Genomic DNA, 5,905 nt, shown 5'->3' on the forward strand with positions numbered 1-5,905 from the left:
CCTGGGAATGCAGCCCAGAGGTCTCAGCCGCATTTTACCCAGCTCCTATTCAAGATGGAGTTACTGTGGTTCACAGGCCTCTGACAGAGCTGCATGGGCTGAGTGGGACCAGGCAAATGACAAAGGAGCTGCTGCTCATTCCACCTACCAAGTGCCAGGTGCTGTGTGGGGCCTGAAAGCTAATCTCCAGGAGTCCTACAGGGCAGGTATCCACTTTACCTTTCTCTCAGATAAGGAAGAGATATTACTGTGCTGAAAAACTAAATAGGCTAGCCACGAAGACATACATGGAGGAAGCGGGTATGAACCCAGGCCCCACCCAAAGCCAGTGTTCTCCAGTGATCATCACAGACGCACACACATTCACTCCAGGAAGGATCGGCCCCAGCTCGGGAGGTCAAGTGTAAAGCAAGCCCCCCGGGTCATTCCCTGCTGCCCCCTTAAGCCTGGGCAGGCCTGGCTGTGGGAGGCTCCGGGAGAGGTAGGGTTGGGACTGTGCATGCCTGTGTGCCCCAGGAAAAGAAACCCAGCAGGCCGATAAGATCTCTGTTTCCAGAGCAAAGCACCAATTAAACACAAGGCAGATGTGAGCAAATAAAGCTGTGGCGTCCAGAGAGAAAATCAATACTAGATTATATGTCCCGGCCCAATCATATACCAATTAATACCAAGCGGGTGGGGCGAGGGAGATAAGTCCACGGCCAGAACCAGGGCTGGCTGTGCCGGCCCCCAAGGCCCACACCCTCCAACTTTCCAGAATGTGGGGCGGGGGGCAGGGGGCAGCACTTCTCAGCAGGGACTGGGACCCCTGAGTCTCAAGGGCCTGGACCTTAGCTCTCTGGGGAGCCCCGTGAGCGGGAAGCATGTGGGAGGGGAGGAAATGTTGTCTGCCTGCATGGGGCCCACTGGGCCTGGAGACAGGGGCAGGAGAGCAAGGGCTGCTGTGGGAGGGTGGTGCCCCTGGGAAGGAGCGGGCGCCCCAGACCCTGCGGACACTTTGCAGGATGGTTAATGCACCCCGGAAGAAATAAGCGGCTTGCTCTTGGGAAGTGATAGGAAACTAGGCAAACATGGGAAAACTGGAAAACACAGTTCTCACCCCTAGAAGTGAGGCTGAAGTCTCTGGTTGTTCCGTCCATATTTTATTGAATGAGAAGTACAGTCAAGCAGTTAATAAATCATTTTCCAGAGGGGTGACGAAAGACAGGCAGTGAAGGCTTGCAGCATGGGAGCCAGTGACAGTTACGGTGGGTGTGGAGTGGCACTGCCCAGGACATTCTGTGGAAGGGCTTCAGGCCCATCACTGAGTGCCGGGGAAGAGGCAGCATGACACCCTGTCGCCCGCCAGCAGATGGAGTGTACCCAGCATAGGGGACCCCTGCCCCAGGGAGGTGGTTTCGGCATTGTCAGAAGGACAAGCCAAAAGTGCTGGTGTCCCAGGGAGGGGAAATCTGGCTGTGGGCTCGGGGGCCAGATGTTGGGAGGTTTTGTGGAAAGAGACGCTTGCTCTAGACCCTCTGTCCTGGCCCCACGGAGCACTCATAGACCGTCAAATCCCCTTCCACAAAAACTCCCAAAGTCCTTGGGGAAAGCAGACCCCGGATGTGCAAGAAACAGAACAAAGTAGAAGGAAAGGTGGCAAATGACTGATGAGCCAGGCACCTGCGTCCAGTGTTGACCTACTGGAAGCCCCTGCCCGGAGCTCCTGCGGTGGCCTGAATACTCCCCGCACACGAGTCCTGGAGGTAGAGGCCCTTTCAGAGTGGGAGTTTCATGGGCCATGGACTGTTGCATGCGAAAGAAAAGGGAAATTTGCTAGTTGAATATTTTTTAGACATTTTGCAAGATGCACGGCCTCTCTGACAATTTTTAATGTACTAACTGCCTGGTCCAGTGAGCTGATTAATTGGTGCTGGAGAGATCAATAAAAAACAGAAAATTAAAACAATTTTAAAGTGATTAAGTAGTTTAACACCTGTCTCCCGTCACGTCAGCGCAGGAAGAAAAATAAAGCAGGTGTCGAAGGGGCCTCCTGAACCAAGAGAAAACAGCGCCTGCCTGGGAGAAATGACAAATCACAGCTGGTGGATCAATCTGTGTACGCGCAGCCCTTCCCCAAGCCCACACCGAGCAGCAGGAACCGGGACCCCGGTCTGGGGCTGGGCGCTCCCAGCCTCTGTTTCCAGTCTCTCCTGCAGAGGCTGAGCAGGGCCTCCATGCCCCCCACCCAGCCCTGACTCCTTAGCAGGGAGAGGCAAGGTGTTTGTTTGTATTTGGAACACAGGGCAAGAGGGAGCAGAGGGAGCCTCCGAACATCTGCCTAGAACTCTGGATGGATCAGAAGGGAAGGCACCGGTTAACCTCTTGATCTCACGTCCAGCCATCCAGAGCTGAGTCTGTGCCTATGGAGGAGTTTGAATGCACTGAAAGTACATTTTGGTTGCCCAGGCAAAGTGTGTCACACCTGTAATCCTAGCACTTTGGGAGGCCAAGAAAGGAGGATTGCTTGAGGCTAGGAGTTCAACATCAACTTGGGCGGCATAGTGAGACCCTCCCTCTACAAAAAATTTAAAACATTAGCTCAGTGTGGTGGTGCGCCTGTAGTCGCAGCTACTTGGGAGGCTGAGGCAGGAGGATTGCTTGAACCCAGGAGCCCAAGCTGTCATGAACATGATCACAGCACTGCACTCCAGCCTGGGCAACAGAGTGAGATCTTGTCTCTTAAAATAACAACTGGGCTGGGTGCAGTGGCTCCTGCCTGTAATCCCAGCACTTTGGGAGGCTGAGGCAGGTGGATCACCTGAGGTCAGGAGTTCAAGACCAGCCTGACAAACATGGTGAAACCCTGTCTCTTCTAAAAACTACAAAAATTAGCCAGGCATGGTGGCGCGTGCCTGTAATCCCAGCTACTCGGGAGGCTGAGGCAGGAGAATCACTTGAACCCGGGAGGCAGAGGTTGCAGTGAGCCGAGATCATGCCATTGCACTCAGCTTGGGCAACAGAGCAAGACTATGTCCCAAAAACAAACAAACAAACAAACAAGAAAAACAAAACAACCACCAATAAATGCATTTTGGGACCTGTGGGTTCAAGGGAAGGGAGTGCAGTCATGGCTACTCTTGGAATTACCAGGTCTCCTCTTTTGCTCTCGAGGGAGACAGAGCCTCCTGACATCTGCCTTGCTGTGGCTTCCTGCTGGTGACATCAACAGGTGGTGCAGGTACCTGCTGGGTGATGGCCCAAATCCCCTTATCCCACCTTTAGCCAACCTCACTCCTCTGGCCCCCCATCAGCAACTGTAATGGCAGCTGCCAAGCAAGAGCCATACCTTTCCCAGCTTAATGTATTTGACTCCTGCATAGGAAGTAACCTCACGGAGTACGAGAAAGCCTGAGATCATTCTTTAGCCTCCCCAGCAAAGTGCTCCTAACAGTGCAGTGGGGTGGGTGTGGGCACGGGAAGTGAGGTGTCGGGGAGCCAGCGCACTGAAGCCCCCACTGAAATGTTTCAGAAGTGTCCTGCTTAACCCCGAAAGTGGACTTGAAGTCTGTACGTGTTAACATGCAAGGTGCGCTGGGAATCCACATCCATGGTGTCCCCCGGCTTCACTGGCCAGCCTGGCACATTCCTGGGGGCAGGGCTGGAAGTCTTTGGAAGAGAAACTAGGTCCTTGACCAGCCTCCTGCACGTGGGCACAGCCTGGACCACACTCCTGAAAACCACTCTATTGGCATTCGCCTGCTCTGTGGGACACTCAGACCTGTTTTCTGCCATCCAGTTTCCTAACCACCTTCAAGGTCCCCTGAAACCAGAAGAGAAAAGGAAATCCTAACAACCCCAGAGAAGGCCCGCAGCAGGTTGGAGCACACTGGGGCCTGCAGCCTCACTTCTTACTGAGTCCTGCTGTCAAAAGCCCTTGTGTGTTCCTATCCGCCACACTAAGCATGAGTGGAAGGAAGTCCGCAGTAGCAGCCTGAATGAGGGAGGGTCAAGAAGGTGTTCCAACTATTCACTTTAATAAAAACGTTTATTAGAAACACTAGAATGGAAAGTGTTTTCCCTTTCCTACAACTTCCCCCTGGGTGAGAATTCTGGTTGTATCGTCAGTGGTTGGGTTGCTCTATGTAAGACCATCTGTTTGGGGCCATATTCGTCTCGATGAAAAGTGCCAAACTCTTTACAGCAAACTATGCCAATGAAAATCTCACAAAATGGCATTTCCAGTCTTCAGCCATTGGCCCACACTTAAAAAAGTAATCCACACAGCCTGATTGCTGCAAAAGACTGTCTCCTGGCATATCTTCCTGCCACAGGTGACTCTGGTGGCAATTTGGCCAGGAAGGAAGCTAAAGGGTCCTGCCATACGAGCTTCTCTTGTTGATGCCAGATGTCTGCTGGCAAAGGGTGCCTGCCCCAGGGTGCATCCCCAGCTGGGAGAGGGCTGGTAGGTGCCACCCCAGAATGCAGCCCAGCAGGGGCATCCAGCCCTGGCACCTGGGCACTCTTGGAGACCAACACAAAGTTCTCAACTCTGTGCCCTCCGGCCTGTGGCTGATCCCTGCAGAGTAAGCCTCAGGCTGACGGAGACAAAGTTTCCCTGGGCCCAAGTTCCAAACTTGGCCGTTTTGTTTCTGTTAAAATGCAATTGTTTTTCTCTGGAGTGTGTGGTGACTGCTCTGCGTCAGGAAGATGTATGAAAACCTCCACTTCAATTCGGCATCCCTTTTCTCCCAGACAAACACGGTCGGATTTTAATAAATCAAAGAGCCACACTGTTTAATAAAAATTTATTGACTTACAAGTGATTATTTATCAAAAGACCATTAATAGCAGGTACTGAAATGATGTGTTACTGGGTGGTGCTGGGAGACTAATAGGAAATCAATGCAGCTGGCCGGCCAGAATGCATATGAGAAGCCCACTCCCCGGCAGCCAGCGCAATCACCCCCACAACACACGCCAGGCGCCACCCCTGGCGCAATGAAAAGTTCCCCCTTTTTATTTATCGTTTACAAATGAAATGATCAATACTTTTAATCTAGAGCAAAATTTATTAACTTTCCCATCGGAGAGAGACATATTGACTGGGGGGAGAGCGGGGTGTGCATGCTGTAGAAGACGGATGGCCACGTGCCCGTCTCTTAACCTGTCTGCGAGGCAGTGCGCCTGCAGCTGCCCTTCCAGCCCACGGGCCGGGCCACCCAGGACAAGTGCACCTGCAGAAGCCGAGTCTGGCCACCCGGGATGCACAGCAGGCGGGTGAGACCTATGACACGGGGGGATCCTTTATGCATCAGGGGACAGCAACAAGCACTAGCCCAGACAATCAAGTTCCTGGCCAATTCCAGGAAGGAAACGGCAGGATTCAGAGACTCAGATTTCCACAGGACAACAGGGTTAGTGGCCACTGTTTGTTCTGCCGTGAAGGTCACACGATGGCGCCCAAAAGTGCCTGTCACTGGTCTGGGATGGACATTCAGGGATCTGGAGCACTCCCCCGACCCCTCACACATCAAGCCTCTTCTATCTCTGAAAGGCAGCAGCAGGGACTGGATTCTGACACAGTGAAGCATCAAGTCCCAAAGCTGGTTCTGCTGTCAAGCGAATCCCACTAGCTTTATTAAAAAATTCCCTCTTGGCTGGGTGCGGTGGCTCATGCCTGTAATCCCAGAACTTTGGGAGACTGAGGAGAATCACCTGAGATCAGGAGTTTGAGACCAGCCTGACCAACATGGTGAAATCGAGTCTACTAAATACAACAAATTAGCTGGGTGTGGTGGTGCATGCCCGTAATCTCAGCTACTTGGAGGCTGAGGCAGAAGAATCACTTGAACCCGGGAGGTGGAGGTTGCAGTGAACTGAGATTGTGCCATTGCACTCCAGCATGGGCAACAAGAGTGAAACT

Source organism: Colobus angolensis, unplaced genomic scaffold (assembly GCF_000951035.1).
Source record: "Colobus angolensis palliatus isolate OR3802 unplaced genomic scaffold, Cang.pa_1.0 Scaffold52, whole genome shotgun sequence".
Lineage (NCBI taxonomy): Eukaryota > Metazoa > Chordata > Mammalia > Primates > Cercopithecidae > Colobus > Colobus angolensis.